The sequence below is a fragment of the Bison bison genome, unplaced genomic scaffold, assembly GCF_000754665.1.
Source record: "Bison bison bison isolate TAMUID 2011002044 unplaced genomic scaffold, Bison_UMD1.0 scf7180017864362, whole genome shotgun sequence".
Lineage (NCBI taxonomy): Eukaryota > Metazoa > Chordata > Mammalia > Artiodactyla > Bovidae > Bison > Bison bison.
In genome coordinates, this window is record NW_011494934.1 from 3,714,822 (window position 1) to 3,732,525 (window position 17,704).

Genomic DNA, 17,704 nt, shown 5'->3' on the forward strand with positions numbered 1-17,704 from the left:
GACAGACATGAGTCTGAGTCAACTCTGGGATTTGGTGATGGACAGGGAGGCCTGGTGTGTTGTGATTCATGGGGTCGCAAAGAGTCGGACACGACTGAGTGACTGAACTGAACTGAACTGATAAAAGCTAGGGCAGGAAACACGATGAGATGAACAGTGAAACTTGCACCCTCCTCACAGCCACTTTTCTGTTCTCCTTGAGCTCTTTGGATCACAGTGAGCTCTGGGAAACAGGCTTATACAGCAGACAGATCTGTTGCATTTATTCATGCTTTGATGCATTGGGACAGGCCACATTTTATAAAATGTTGGAAGGGCCACTGAGTTCAGAGTCAGAATACTTGAGTTCAAGTTTACATTATACCACTGAGAATAATAACTCATCTGCCCTGCTTATTTCACTAGGTTGATGCAAGACTCAAAAGTACTTTGTAAACTGAATGACAGCAAGACTTTGTTATTATTAAATTAAAGAAAACAATTCAAGCAATGGCTGAATTCATGGAGTTATCTGGCTTGAATCAGAATTTTGCCACAGCAGGAAAGAAACAAACCAGTGTTTCTTTGTTACAAAGGGAAAAAAAGAAAAGTCAATTTTCAGGGTGATTGCATCTTAGAGTAACTGATTTTGTTTTAAAAACTTCTGTAAAATGGGGTCAAATAAAAGAGATGCTGATGATAACTATAAGGTATCACTGACTTAAGCATGAGCAACTTGAGAGTTGTGAGTTTTAGTTTTATTTGGGAGCAAAATGAGGACTGCGGGCCATGTGACAGCATCTCAGTTATCTCTGAGAAACTGCTTCCAAGAGGAAGGGAGAAGGTCAGTATATATGTGATTTTGGTGAAAGGTGAATACATGCAATCAAGTACGTATTTTCTCAGGTTTCTGCTAGTCTCATAAAGCTTTTGCTAGTCACAAGGAACAGCTGTCATCATGAAGAATTTTAGTGCATATAAAGAGGTAGAAGAACTGGGCTCATAAAATGAACTCCTAAAAATATTGACTTATCTGAGGAACTGTCCTGCCGTTTTCTTTCTCCAGCACAGAGTGCATCATTTCTTTTCTACACCCCTGAACTTCTTTCAGTTCAGTGCAGTTCAGTCTCTCAGTCATGTCCGACTCTTTGAGACCCCATGGACTGCAGCACACCAGGCCTCCCTGTCCATCACCAACTCCTGGAGCTTGCTCAAACTGATATCCATCGAGTTGGTGATGCCATCCAACCATCTCATCCTCTGTCGTCCCCTTCTCCACCTGCCTTCGATCTTTCCCAGCCTCAGGGTCTTTTCTAATGAGTCAGTTCTTCACATCAAATGGCCAAAGTATTGGAGTTTTAGCTTCAGCATCAGTCCTTCCAGTGAATTTTCAGGACCGATTTCCTTTAGGATTAACTGGTTGGATCTCCTTGCAGTCCAAGGGACTCTCAAGAGTCTTCTCCAATACCACAGTTCAAAAGCATTAATTCTTCAGTGCTCAGCTTTCTTTATAGTCCAACGCTCACATCCATAAATGACTACTGGGAAAACCATAGCTTTGACTAGATAGACCTTTGTTGACAAAGTAATGTCTCTGCTTTATAATGTGCTTTCTAGGTTGGTCATAGCTTTTCTTCCAAGGAGCAAGCGTCTTTTGATTTCATGCCTGCAGTCATCATCTGCAGTGATTTTGGAACCCCAAAAATAAACTCCTTACAGGGAGTGCTGAAAACCAGCACCCCTAGAGCACTTGATTTAATCCTTGCACAGGCAGAGGCCAAGTGCCAATCTGTAGTCGGTAGTGTGTATACACATCGTTCTTATTGTTGTCATTATTATTGTTTCTCCAAAATGGTCAATTTGGGGAAAACTAAAAACAAAGCAAAAATTACAATGGAGACATGTCTGTTTTTGTTCTTTAATTATTTTGTCCCTTTGTGCGTGAGGCCAGCCCTTTTCATCAAGACTTCCTTGGATACATTCTTAGAGAAAGAGAAGGAGCTGGTAGCTCCTTAAATGACTGAGATGAATTAGTCTTAATAAAAAAGAGAGTGTCCATGAATTCCAAGTTACCTGTGCCCTAAAAAGTTGATAGGGGACAACACAAAGATAATATAATTGTATTAACTCACCCTAAAAGAGAACAAAAATGATGCCTCTGAACACCCATTTTTATGGATAAGTTGCTTGTGCTTGTGCCCAGTAGTTATGTCATGCCCAACTCTTTGTGGCTCCATGGGTTGCAGCCTACCAGGCTCCTTTATCCATGGAACTTTCCAGGCAAGAATACTGGCGTGCATTGCCATTTTCTACTCCAATTGTTAGGGTAGCATAACAAAATAGCTTCTCAGAAAGAAGAGTAAAGATTAAGTGAAAACACAGTCCTTATTTATTCAGTATCTCATTTTTATATACTTCATAACAATAATACCAGAGATTTTGAGCAACAGGAACATTTTTAACTTACAACAGGGCTTTAAGATAACACAATGTCTATTTTTTTTAAAAATTAATACCGATTAAAAAGGAAAATAAACTACAGAGCTAGCTCTTTAATCTGTTTTATAGCAATCTCATAGAAAATGGTAATGTTTTCTAAAATTACAATATTTTGCATATGCTAAGTTGAATGTCAGAATTGGATAACATCAGCTGCAACTGTGGTGTCAAAAATCTGATAGCAAATTTGCTGCTCCATTTTGCTTGCAACGTTATACCACAGATATGCATCAATTTTTGCTCCTGGAGGACAAAACATATCCATGATTATATTCATACCTTGCTGAAGGTCATCATTGATTAAGACTTCTGATGCTGGAATCTGGAAGAATTTTTCAGAATTTGTGAGGTAAGTTTCGAATTCTCCCATTCCATTGTCAAGACTGAATGTCATTATAACCCCACATGTTGGAGGGGTACAATAGCCAGCACTTCTGCTACAGAAGAAGGAATCCACAAAGTTTTATCAACGAGGGAATTTAGATTTTGTATCGGTCTCGAACTAGAACACTGTTTACATCCATAGTGACCTATTTTTCCTTGCAGAAGGAATGGTGCTGAAAGGTCAAGTATTTCCACATCTTTGTGACGAGATCTCATAGGAATTACTCTATGAAACTTGTTTGAGTGTTCTCAGATTTCACTGAGTGTATCTCCTTCTATCAAAATTAGACATTCATTTGAAAGTGGAAGAATACTGTTATTTTTCACAAAATGAACAGCTACTTTTCATTTCCTTTGATCTTTAGCTAAACTGAGGTCATGTAAACTCAGAAGACTCTTTCAATCTGTTAAACTTTATTGTACTAAGTGTCATTCACTGCAAGAAGTTCCACATGAAGGTGATCTGGTTAAGATTTTGCAAGAGGGTGTAATCAAAAGCCCCATATACAAAATAAACCATTAGATGATTTGAAGAATGGAGAAGTTAAGCTACCATTTTTGTTTATCTCCATGTGATTAATAGGAGCCTTCAGATGACATTAGAATTTATGTTGGCTTATCTTAATCTCCTGGGACTTCCCAGGCAGCACTAGTGGTAAAGAACCCGCCTGCCAATGCAGAAGACTCAAGAGATGTGTGTTTGATCTCTGGGTTGGGAAGATCCCGTGGACAAGGGCAAGGCAACCCACTCAGGTATTCTCCCCTGGAGAATCCCATGGAGAGAGGAGTCTGTTGGGATACGGTCCATGGGGTCGCAAAGAGTTGGACACTATCGAAGCAATTTAACATGCACATGCAATTTAATCTCCTAAGGAAAAAAAAAGCCATAAAAACTAAGAAACTATAGTAATAGTCTTATTGAGTTAATTTAAAAGATTCCAGATATTGGGTGCCACATACTCGTAAATCATTGATTAAGTCTTTCAATGGCAAATATATTAACAAATGCACTTCAACAAGAAAAAATGTACTATTCAATTTAAAAGAAATGAAGTAAGGATTAAGCTAATGTATTCAACAGTTAGGCACTCAAATTATGAGAAAATTGCTTCAGGTTTTCCATTAAGAAATGATAAGACATTTATTCTGCTTAGCATCAATGCCCTTATCACAGCTGATATAAATCATTATTTCAGTGCAGTTCCTAAGTGACCAAATCCACAAATGACTTGCAATTTGTTTACAAACTAATCATTGAAGTTTTCAGATTTTCTACTGGCACACCTCAAAAGGAGGCTGCGGTGTAACTGCATGAACGTCTGCAAGCAGGAAACAAACAGATTTTATGATTTTACTGCCTGTTCTACTTCAGCTGAAAATGATCAGGGGGAAGAAAATGCAGACAGGCACACAGTCAGAGGTTTAGAGAAAAACATGAGGAGGAATGTAAGGGTAAGTAGAAGCCTTTGTTAGAAATGCCTTTGGAGTAGTTTGTATTTCTATCTTTTTGTGATAGTGTTTTACATGATATGTGGGGTATTTGTTAAGCAAAATGGATCCTCCTAGGAAAACACTGATAACTCTTCTGAAGACACTGCCCTCCTAGTATGGTTGAATTTAATAAATAGAACCGAACCTACAGACAGTGTGGGTCTCTATAAAATAAATCTCCTGAAATGTATTTATAGAAATAAAAAGGGGAAAGAAGAGTTGAAGTCCTTTTTGTGTGTCCATACGGAGAAATCCCTACATATGCTGTCTGTACCGGGAGACACACTAGGCCACATCCCTTCACTTTAGTCTGCATTATGTGTCTAATAATGTAATTTCAGTACTGAAAACATGTATTTGTTCATAAGCTAATAAAAACACCTTACAAACATACTCATTTTGAGAAAAAGATTCACATTCATAATAGGGATATGAATTTTATCCCTATTGTCTATTCCTGGCAGATAGACAGCAGTCATCAACCCCCGATGTAGGGATACTGTTGACCTACACAACTTATTTCCTGTAAAATATTTTGCTACGCTGTGCTGTGTGCCAAGAAGCTGAGCTCTTTAAAGGACAAAAGCAGAAAATGAGTTTTGCTTGCAAAGTATTTCTGATGTATTGTTTTGAATGCCACCATAAAATCAACAAGAACCAAAAAAAGCTTTTAGAAAATGTATTGTTGAAGTTTATTTCTTTTCAACTAAAGTGCTTAAAGAACCCTTCTTTAGCAGATGGACTGCTACAGGCAGGAAAATAACATATATTTGAAACAGCACACCATATTGTGTGTGTCAGGGGGAGTTCAACAGGCTAAATTAATATATGATGGTTTTCTCTTCCCCTTCCTTGTGTAACACCTGCTGTGATGAGTTTGAATTCTGAGCATTTCTAGCTCTCAGTATTAGAATATGGTAAGCTTAAACAGTAAATATTGGCTTCTCCCCTGCTTTACAGAGAATTTCTGTGCATTTTGTGGACACCCTGCCATGGTTTCTGCTAGTGGGGTGCAGAGGAACCCAAAACCAATCACAGCAAGTGGGAGGTTTAAACTACTGTCTTGATGAAAAAAATTTTATGTTCATAAAAGCAAAATTATTTACTGAGGCGTTCCACCCGCCAAGTATTGAAAGAGTAAATTATAAATATTTTCCCCAGATACTATAAATTGCAAGCATATTTGAAAATGATATTTCCTTACACCTACAAATATATACACTGTTGAAACCACAAGGAGAAGCTCCTCCTCATTTTGTTAATTAATTAGTTTCAAGCACAGTTGACTTCATAAGTCTGAACTTTTCAACTAAACAGATAAATGTTTAATTTCATAAGTAAACATACATATGAGATTTTTTTCATTTTTTAAAGCCAGTTTTTTTTTTTTTAAATAATTTGCAACTGGAGTACCCAGGATCATTGTGAGAACAGATATTGATTAACATCATGAAAAAAAAAAATAAGACCAGTGTCCATAAAAAAGATTTGAAGTCTTGGAAAATTCACCAATTGATGTCAGTTTCACTAATTGCTTTGTTCCAGTACTCTTGCCTGGAAAAAATCCCATGGACGGAGGAGCCTGGTGTGCTACAGTCCATGAGGTGGCTAAGAGTGGACACAACTGAGCGACTTCACTTTCACTTTTCACTTTCATGCACTGGAGAAGGAAATGGCAACCCACTCCAGTGTTCTTGCCTGGAGAATCCCAGGGACGGGGGAGCCTGGGGGGCTGGCGTCTATGGGGTCGCACAGAGTCGGACAGGACTGTAGCGATTTAGCAGCAGCAGCAGCATCAGCAGAATCTCTAACCACAGGATTTCTGGCTCTACCATCTCAGCACCTCTACTTTTGTCAATTTTGCCCATTACCTCCAGGTGGCCAATTAGCCAACCCCCACCAGTCCCATTTTCTCTAGCGTCACACTTGCAGATTTTCCTCCTTCCCAGGAGACTTAAGTGACTTCTCTACTACTCAGTCACCAAATACTGGCTCAATCTGTTAACCATGCCTTCTTTCTAAAAGACTTCTTCCCACAAGTTTAAGTCCTATTCATATGATAGTTACTCTCCAGTTTGTATCAACTTTAAGTTCATGTATTCACCTGCCAATTTGACATCTCCACATAACTGTCCACACAATCTAACCTCACAATTTACATGTCCAAAATAAACTCTCCCGCTAAAAATCTTCTCTACCTTACTCCCACTTAGCAACACTGTTCATGAATACCTACAGACAAAATACAAAGATCTGATTGAGTTTTTCCTTGTCCTTGCTCCCTTAATCCAGCAACAGTTTCTGTTGACTCAAACTCCAAATCATCTCCAAATCTGTCCTCTTCTCTCCATCTTCACTGTTACAAACCTTCTTCAGAACCCCATTACTGTTATATTGGGTCACTACATTAATCTTTTTATCCTGTCCTTTATACTCCATGCCAGGCACCAGTTAGGGTGATCTATGTTGAGTAAATCAGACCAGAGTATTCTCCTTCCTAAAAAAAAAGAAAAAAATCAATGTTTTCTTCCTTTGGCTTATGAGGCAATATTTGAACTAGCTTGGCTCTCTAGATTCATCTCATGCAATGATATCCATTTTTACAATGTGCTGGCCACCCTGGCCATCTTCTATTACTCCAACAAGTCATGCTCTTTCCAAATATACATCTTTACATTAGCTATTCTCTTGGTCTGGAAAGGTCTTTGCCCAGATCAGTGCAATCTTATTCTTCTGATTTAGACTTTGGATTAAATTTTCCTTCCTAAAAGAATGCTACCCTGGACACCAAATTTTAAATAGACTCCCTCTCCCACTCCACACCAAACACTCAATAAGATCCCACCATGTTTTACAGCATTTGTCACCAGTGATTTATATTTTGTATTCTATTAGAAGACATTTTACACATGTTCCTTTCCTGTTGTGTTTGTTGCTAAGTCCTAGCATCTTGAACAGGGCTTGGAACATAATATATGCTCAATAAATGTTGTTGAATAAATATGCGTGTTAGAATGTTAGGGGTACCTACAAGAAAGTTCCAACCGAAGATGAGTATGGTCACCTTTGGAGTTGTTTCTTTTTTTAATATGTAAAATGACCTTTGACTTTGTTCATTTACTTTCCCTGGTTTCAGTCTTGTCCCCATCCATCACTGAGTGGCTGCAGGTGGGGCTTTGGATAAATGCTTATGTTCTCTGTATGCATTTCTTTAAATATGAGATATAGATTTATATTTGTCCATTTGATACATTAAATAATGTCTAAATCTCCACTCTGTGCCAGATACTAGACTGGGCACCCAGAATACAGCAGTAAACACTTTATGCAAAAATTCCTGCCTTCAGAGATTTATATTCTATCAGGAGGATATGAACCACAGTCAAGAAAAATAAGCCACATATATAGCATGTAGATAGTGGTAAATGTTAAGCATAAAAATAAAAATAGCAAAGAAGTATAGGGATCCAGAATTGGTGGGGGGGAGTATTATACTTTTTAACTAGAGTGTCCATAAAAGATGCCATTTAAGTAAAGACATGAATTAGGTGGAGTGAGTCATCCAGGTGGCTCAGAATCGTGCAGAGAGAACAAGTGCAAAGACTATCCTGACAGAGAAGCCAACAAGGAGGACAGCCTGGCTGCAGAGGGATGAGTGAGAGGGAGGAAGGCAGGAGATGAGGTCAGAGAGGGCTGGACTGGAGGCAGAACACAGGAAGTCTTTGGGAAGAGCACTGGGTTTTATGCCTGTGAGATAGGGCAGCAATGGAGAGCTTGAGTGAAGGAGAAAATTGATCCGACTCCCTTTTTTTCTCAGCAAAATTTTTTTTAACTGAAGTATAGTTGCAGTTCGATGTTATATAAGGTAACAGTGTACAATTTAAGGATTCACAATTTTTGACGGTTACACTCTATTTATAATTGCTATAAAATATTGGTTATATTCCCTGTGTTATATAATATTTTCTTATAGTTTATTTTATGCCTAATATCTTGTGCTTCTTAATTCCCTACCCAGACATTTCCCCTCCCTCCTCCCCTCTGGTAAAAACTAGTTTGTTCTATCTGTGAGTCTGTTTCTTTTTTTTTACATTCACTAGTTCATTGTGTTTTTTTAGATGCCACATAGTTCAGTTCAGTTCAGTTCATTTCAGTCGCTCAGTCGTGTCCGACTCTTTGCGACCCCACGAATCCCAGCAGGCCAGGCCCCCCTGTCCATCACCAACTCCCGGAGTTCACTCAGACTCACGTCCATCGAGTCAGTGATGCCATCCAGCCATCTCACCCTCTGTCGTCCCCTTCTCCTCCTGCCCCCAATCCCTCCCAGCATCAGAGTCTTTTCCAATGAGTCAACTCTTCACAGAGGTGGCCAAAGTACTGGAGTTTCAGCTTTAGCATCATTCCTTCCAAAGAAATCCACATATATAGGATAAAATAAAATATTTGTCTTTCTTTCCATGTTGCTGCAAATGGCAAAATTTTATTCATTTATATGACTGAGTAGTATTCTGTTGTGTGTGTGTGTGTGTGTGTGCACTCAGTCATGTCCAACTCTTTGTGACCCTATGGACTATAGCCCTCAAGGTTCCTCTGTCCATGGGATCTTCCAGGCAAGACTATTGGGGTTGGTTACCATTTCCTTCTCAGGGATCTTCCCCACCCAGGATTCAAATTCATGTTTCCTGAATTGAGATTTTTCACCACTGATCCATCTGGGAAACCTATATATATATATATATATATATATATATGTATGTATGTATGTATATCTCACATTTTCTTTATCTATTCATCTATTGATGGACACATATATGTATACATTATTTATTGTATATTATTTATTTTACAAATATTTTTAAAAATCACCACAAAATACATTTTTGCATTGGAAATTTTACCCAATTGTATTTTCTTTCCCTGAACAATATTTTCATATATATTTACTAATAAGCAAACACAGAGTTTTGCTAGCTTTTGTGAAGGGGGAGAGCACAATGTTTTAATTAGGGTATGCTTGCCTATGAAAGGTACTGAAGTGATATTTTGTAGAAGTCACTAAAATTGATTTACTAGCTTGGCATTGTTGCAATCAATTTCAGGTAAGGGAAATATTGACAAAGGTAGAAGATGGTCATTCCTCTGGAAACCAGTTATCTTGAAAGTATTCAAAGAAAGTGACACAGAAACCAACATGAAGGAGCAAAAATAAACATAATAAAATAATAAAAGGTTTATATATTAATTTCTCACAAAAAATAAAAAATATATCACCACAAAAGTAAGCTCTTATCTTTGAATAGTTACATAAGTACATTTTGATGATGTTTTTAATTACATATAGCTATATTTTGCAACTTTTTTTTTAATTTAGAAAGCTTCTGTAACCAAAGGAGATTCCATATTAACTTTGTAAAACACTAATTACAAATATCTGTAGTAGTAAGTATAATAACAAAATAAATATAATATATTTTATAAATAATATAATTAGTTAGGTACTCCCTCTCCCACTGAAATTTGAAGTTAAGGGTACTAGTTTATTGAAGTACTTTCTTTTTAATTTGTATTTGTCCTTACAAGGTCTGAGGGCTTCCCTGGTAGCTCAGTTGGTAAAGAATCTTCCTGCAATGTGGGAGACCCCAGTTCAATTGCTGGGTTGGGAAGATCCCCTGGAGAAAGGAAAGGCTACTCACTCCAGTATTCAGGCCTGGAGAATTCCATGGACTGTATAGTCCATGGGGTCGCAAAGCTGGATATGACTGAGCGACTTTCACTTCACATACAAGGATTGAAAGCATTCTAGGCAGAGGCATAAAATTGTTAGTACCTGGAAACACAGGCACAAACTAGATAAAGTAGAAAATACTTTAGAAACAGGGATTCGATTGAATGTCAAACTATTATATTCTCCCTCACTGAAGACCTCATTGATCTTAATTAATGGTTTTTCCATTACAAGCTCAAAGCTTTCCCTTTAATAATTGAAAAACAAAAGCCTTTATTTAAATTTTATAAATGTACATCTTTTCTGTCCTTCCTCTTCTACCTGTGAAATTTAGTCCAGTTCAGAAAATTACCTCAATTTTTAGATCATCTTTCTAATTCTTTAAAATGGACATTTAAAACCAAATACTTTTCCAAAACACTGTTGCTTTTCTCCTTTGGACTTGAGCACTTTGTTTAGGAGGAGGAAGGGTAAAGATGAGGAGAAAAGGAGGATGTAGCAAATTAAGGGAAAAAAATTAAGCCAAGATCATAATGTGGTGAGCAGCTGTACTAATAAGTGCCAATTGAAACTTTCTTGCCATTATGTCTAGTTGAAGCAGAATGCAATCAGTGACAAGAAAAATTCTTACCCACATTCTCATTTTTCTGATCCCTATTTCTCACATCATAATTATCAGTATCAGACCTTGCATCTTGCCTCTGTTCTCTCAAGGTCATCACAGGGCTGCTGAAGGCCTGAGCCTCTCTGCCTCCAGCGTCTCCTTTAGTTTTCTCTCTCCTCTTTCATTGTTTTCTCTCTGCAGGCTCAATTTGAACAGAAACTCAACCCACTAGGCAGGCACAGTCAGTTAGCAAGTGATAAGAAGCTATCAGCCTCAAAAAAAAAAAAAAAGATAACTAAATGGTATAAAAGCAGTGAGGAGGAGCTGTGTGGAAATGTAATACTTTGGTTCAGCTTTTCTCTGTGGATTTAATCATTTCAGCGTCCTCACTTACCCTCTGCTGTCCTTCCAAGTAGATTAGCCTCTATTATCAGTTCTCAGGAACCAGGACAGAGAGTGAACCAGGAGAGAGCAGGTGCAGCTGTGCAACAGAGTGGAAGAACTGCCATTCCACCAGGCTCAGGGCAGGACTGAAGAAGCAGATGGCTAGGGTTCCAGCTACTTTGCAGCACCAAGTTTCATGCTGACCCTTTGAGATAAACCACCAACAGGAACAATGTGCCCTGACTGGATGAAAGCAAAGCAACCCACCACAGCCTGCTCCTTTTGTGGTAGAGAGGATTTCCCAGCCCAACACTTGTGCAGAAGGGATCTCAAGTCATCCTCTAGTAATCTTGGCCACATTGTAATATTATGATAATATCATTAGCATTGTGGCTTTGATCCATCCCTGCCCCATGTGGGTTCACTTCGGTGCTCATGGAAAAGATTCAAAATGGTGCCTGGTGGAAACGCAAGAATCACAGATGACATGCTTCTAGGAAAGGGGAAATACAGTTACCCTCATCTAAACCCCAGAAAACTAACCCCGTATTAAAAATCTAAGCTATCCCTGCAACGTGTAACTCACTCTACAGGAATGCCTGTGTGCTCTCCCACACATGCTGCTGCTGCTGCTGCTGCTAAGTCGCTTCAGTCATGTCCGACTCTGTGCGACCCCGTAGACGGCAGCCCACCAGGCTCCCCCGTCCCTGGGATTCTCCAGGCAAGAACACTGGAGTGGGTTGCCATTTCCTTCTCCAATGCATGAAAGTGAAAAGTGAAAGTGAAGTCGCTCAGTCGTGTCTGACTCTTAGTGACCCCATGGACTGCAGCCTACCAGGCTCCTCTGTCCATGGGATTTTCCAGGCAAGAGTACTGGAGTGGGGTGCCATTGCCTTCTCCGCTCCCACACATACTGTGCTTCTAATAAACTCTGTGCCTGCTTTGCAATCTTGATCTCTTTGTCAAATATTTTATTCAAAGAATACAAGGACTGAGATCCTTTTGCTCATAGGAAACAGGACCAGCGCTCTCATCATCTGGGCACTTAGTCTAAAAGAATGGGCTCATTTGGTTTCATGTTTACTTCACACATCTATGATAGCCCATCCTGTTTACAGAAAAGATTACAAAAGATCATAGACTTTAATTAGCTAATACTGGTTTTTTTTTTTTTCAAGATTTTTATTAGACTGCAGGGGTATCTGTATTATCTTTAAAGGTCAGGTTTCAAATTAAGACAAAGACGGAAAACTGGTGGCCCATGGGTTGCTATATGGCTGTCACACAAACTTTCTCTGGCAGACCCTGTGTTTTTATAAAAACTGAGTTGAAATCCTTTCAGACAGTGCACACAATTATGCTCTCTCCATCCCCCATTCTTCCCTATTATTTTGTACTCGACCTGACCCACACACTAGTTTATCTGTCTGTCTGTTACAGATATTTCAGATAGAACCCTCAGTCTTTCAATCCATGTTGATCTGGGTGTGCCAAGAGAGGAAATTTGAAACCATTGTATGTTTCTATCTGTTCAACATCAATTTACTTGTACAGACAGAACTTTTCAGGTTTCCATGTTCCATATACTTCATCTCAGTTTACCAGAGGAACAAAGAGCTAATGACTTACATTTCTAATTGCTTCATTATAATTTAACTTCTCTTGCTGTCTACACAGAAAGGTGGCCAACTATCACTTTTTCTCTGTCCTTCAAATAATGGATAATTATTAATGATTTTATTTGAGACTGAAATATTTAAGAACCATATGCACAATTGATAATTTCCTTTGACCTATTAATCAATTAATGGTTCAGTGTGCATATTCATGTCTATCCTGTGGTATATTTTAGCAATCAACACATGGAGCTGATAGAAATATTCTCATATGGAGCTGAGCACAACACATGAACTTCTTTTAGATTCTTTCATCCATTCGCCTGACTCACCTATGCCATTTTATCCCTGAACACTGTAGGGAGAGTGTTCACTTTTCTTATAGGTACCGTGGCTGGTCCAGTAAGTAAAGTGATGTAAGACAGATTAACAGGAGAAAAACTGAAGTATAATAACATGTATATCCCTTACATATGTGAGAGTGATCCAGTAAAACTGAGTAAGTCCCCAAAGTGGCAGAGCCCTCACCTAATAACATCTTCAGCTAGATAGCAGATGTTGGAAGTGGGGAGTCAGATGTGAGAGGTTACCAGGAAAAGCACACTAAAAGAGGTTAAGATTGTTAAGCATATTTAAGTCTATTTCCTTCTGCATAGAAGGAAATAGTGTTACAGAATTGGTCAACCAGACATATGCTGGGGTCCCAGCCCGGACAGAGACCTCCCTCTCGTCTCAGCCAGAGAGGTTCTTTTTCTGATGAGATTTGCACAGCCAATAACAAAATCTATGCTGAAACTAGAACAACTCAAGCTTTATTAAATGGTCAAAAAATGGAGAAATGGGACTTTAGTTCACAAATCAACTCAACCCAATTTGAGTGAGACAAACTTGGATGGAGACACCAATTTGGATGGACAGCAAATATATAGGAGGGTCAAGGTAAAAGGGAGAGATTGGGAAAGAGTGGGAGAAATAAATATCATGAGTTAACCAGGAACAAGGATGTGATTTGGACCCAAAACTAATACAACTCACCTTTTCAGTCCTTTTTTGGACCTCTCTGATTGCTGTCATGGCAATTGTCAGCTCTCATGGTGCTGACAGGTGTGCCATTTAGGTAATGATTTATAATGAGTGTATAATGAGGCTCATGGTCTGCTGGAACTCAAATCTTCTGCCATCTTCGGCCTAGTTGTTTCTAACTGGTTCTTGTTTTATTCTCTTTGCAGCTTCCTCCTGAAACTTAGGTAAGAGTAATTAGCTTCTGTTTGAGAGAGGGCAGGGGTATGTTTCTGGGTAACAGAAACAGCCTTGGCACAATAGGAGTTTTTAGAGACAACTTCATCTCCCTCTTCCTGGTACAGTGAGGGAGAGGCCCTTATAAATATATATATTTATACATGTAAGTGTCTCTTACAAAAAGATAACTTCTCAGTTTTCAAAGCTTCTCCTATGTCTGCAGTTTCTTAAAAATAATCAGCCTAAAATAATCCTTATGCCAATAAACATCTTTTAGGGTGGCAAAATATGCTCTCCTGTAAAACTCAAGGAGTTGGTACTCATAATAAGCCAGTTTGTCTTCATCTCCTTCATGCACTCTTTTCATCCTTATATCCATATCTTTATTCAGCCTAAAATGAATTTATTTTCCACTTGACAAATTCGCATTCATTTACCTTGAGCACAACTTGATTTTTTCCTTACAATGTTGTCCCTAAATAATGTTATCTTAAAATAAAATAAAACTTAAAATAAAACTTAAATAAAATAAAATAAAACTTAAAATAAAACTCCTTAGTTTTATTTTAGGATTCTAAATTACTAAACATTTGTGTATTTTATTTTGAAACATTTTCCCCAGATGTTGTCTATATTTGTTATACATTCTGAATTAGATTTTAGGTTCCATGAAGTCAAGAGCTGTATGTCTTCTATGTCTTTATAGTGTTAAAAACTGAAAGTTCAACCTAGAAATTAGGAGATCTAATTGTTTTTATTGGGATTCCCTCATAGCTCAGTTGGTAAAGTGGCTGCCTGCAATGCAGGAGACCTGGTTTCAATTCCTGGGTTAAGGAGATCAGGCAATTCATGAATCCAGCAGCATCCTATCTGGCAATTATAAGGGCTCTCTGAGCAGCTGTACAGAATGGAAGAATTTATAGGAAGACTAGTGAGGCAAGGGAAAGGAAGAAAAAGAAAAGAGAGAATTATTCTTAGGCCAGGACATCTTTGGGGGAGCTTGGAGCGTAGGCAAAGGGTTTTATCATGCATACTGCCGCTCCTTCCTCTGTCTGATGGACTCATTGATTACATTTCTGGTGAAGGTCCAGAGCACTATGAGGTTAGGTATAAAATCTAGATTTGGCATTATGTGTACGAGTGACACCATTATGGGCCTGTGGTTTTTCTCTTTAACAGTAGCCACCTATAGCTACTCTGATTCTTAGAGTATTCTAAAAGAATTACATATTCATATTTTGTTTCTTCATACCCCACAAACCATCAACATGATTCAATTACTACAAACATTTAGTCTCTTATCTCCTAAATGGGTTTACCAGGTAGTGCTAGTGGTAAGAAAACTATCTGCCAATGCAGGAGACTTAAGAGACACAAGTTCAATCCCTGGGTCAGGAAGATCCCCTGGAGGAGGGCACGGCAACCCACTCCAGTATTCTTGGGCTTCCCTGGTGACTCAGCTGGTAAAGAATCTGCCTGCAATACAGGAGACTTGGGTTCAAACCCTGGATCAGGAAGATCCCTTGGAGAAGCGAATGGCTACCAACTCCAGTATTCTTGCCTGGAGAATCCCCATGGACAGAGGAGCCTGGTGGGCTACAGTCCAAAGGGTCGCAAAGAGTCAGATATGATGAAGCAACTTATCACCTTATCTCCTAAACTGCCTAATTGTTGTGTTGTTGTTGTTTAGTCACTCAGTCATGTCCAACTCTTTTGCTACCCCATGGTCGGTGTAGCCCACCGGACTCCTCTGTCCATGGGATTTCCCAGGCAAGATTACTGGGATGGGTTGCCATTTATAATGGCTTACAAAATAAAAAACACAAATCTTTCTGTAATATATTTTGATTTGTAGTTTAGAAAAGATAATTGCCACTCATCCCTACCTAAAATCCCACCTAACAGTGCTGGAGTTATGCAACATTTGCTTGGTTGGATTCCAGGACATGGATGAGGCTACTTAAACTAATGGTCAAGTCACAGGGAAGAACAGTCGAAAATCATGAGCATGGTTTCTGAATAGTACTTCTATTTGGCTGGAGCTAAAAGAAGGAGTGAAGTGTGGGAACAGAGCCACCATGCTCCTCCACTTCTCTCCAAGAAGCAGATGTCATAAACTACCCCAATTTTTCATTCTGGAATAGTTGTGGCAGGTTTTGCAGATCACAGAACCTTGTGTTTCATGAAAAGTGAAAGTCATTCAGTTGTGTCCGACTCTTTGTGATCCCATGGACTATACAGTCCGTGGAATTCTCCAGGCCAGAATACTAGAGTGGGTAGCCTTTCCCTTCTCCACGGGATCTTCCCAACCCAGGGATTGAACCCAGGTCTCCTACATTACAGACATTGAGCCACAAGGGAAGCCCTGGGTTTCATGATGCTGGTTGTAAAGTAAAATGCCAGCCTCAGCTTATAACTCTTGGGGTGAGCAGAAGGATGGATTATCCATTTGGAGAGTCATGTTTCTGTGTTATTGCTGATTGTATTAACAGGAGAAAAATATCTGAACTTTTGGCTAGTTGTATACCCTCCAGGTCAATTGGAAAGAGTTCTTGTTATTGGAATTCAGGACCCAAGGCACTTAGCAATAAGTATTACCATATACTCCTAAACCATTATTCCCTGTAAGTTTAGCTTCCTCAATAACCATACTGGGGTGGATAAATGTGCTATGTGGAAGGATTTATTGATTCCTAGCTCTTGGGGCCATAATATATTTTAAAAAGTCTAATATTTAGACCAAATACTGTACTATTTGTATAAAACTTAATGGTATATTTATTGAAAGTTCTATAACTTGATGCAGGTATATATTTTAGGGTATTTCAGAGTACATATTTGAGAGTTTTAACTTTGTAAAGAGCACAATACAAAGAAGAGAGGTTTATATGATACCCAAGGGATTATGTCTGATTGGAAAATAGAGGTGCATTAATGAGAAACTTCTAGATAATGATGGGGAAGAAAGCTATATTGTAGAATCTTTCTTGGGCAGCTATTTTTTTTAAAGCAATAAAATTATTTACCATATGTTAAAAAAGAAATGTCAGGCCCCTAATAGAGTTACTAATGCTAAAATCAAGACTTAATACATATATAACCTAGCTGAAATTACAACTTTCCTCAGGAATATAACCCTAAACAGTCAGTGTGAAATTTTCTGGTCAACACCAGTGAGGGTTCTCTCTATCTCCACTGAATGAAGATGAAGTAATCCGCCTAAGAAGACCACTTTGTCCCCAGACAGAGATGACCTAATCTGAATTGTGTTTTTTGTTTATTACCTCTTTGTCCTGCCTCTGAAAACCTTTCCCTTTCTGTGGACCATTGCAGTTCCCCTCTACTCATTAGATGGGAGGCTTCCGGGTCCATGAATCATTCAGTAAAGCTTAGTATATTTTTAAAATTTACTTTGGTGAACTTTCTTTTTTGTTACACCATCAACAGCAACCATATAAAGAGCTACGATATAACTTGGAATAAATCTAGTCAAAAGATAGAGATAAAAATTGCTATAAAACTCTTAACCCAATCTTGTTCCTGAGAAGGGGGTCAGCCAACTCTAAGAATTTTTACTGAATTCAAAAATCTGTGGAAAAACAAGCACTTCATTCTCACTAATATGCCCACACCTATAGAAAGAGTAAACCATGCATTTTTTTTTTTAATTGGAAGATAATCACTCTATGGTATTATGCTGGTTTCTGCCATACATCAACTTGAATCAGTCACAGGTATGCATATGTCCCTTCCATCTTGAACCCCCTTCCCACCTCCCTCCCC

The 17,704-nt window shown here is 38.6% G+C and overlaps 1 pseudogene across 1 annotated transcript in view; it reads left to right on the top strand.

Moving 5' to 3' along the window:
* The first annotated feature begins 4,173 nt into the window (after positions 1-4,173).
* LOC104999708 overlaps positions 4,174-17,704 on the top strand; it is a 103,879-nt pseudogene continuing 90,348 nt past the window's right edge. Inside the window, exon 1 of the transcript XR_826647.1 lies at positions 4,174-4,314. The product of XR_826647.1 is annotated as a 60S ribosomal protein L37 pseudogene (transcript). The remainder of the gene's footprint in view (positions 4,315-17,704) is intronic.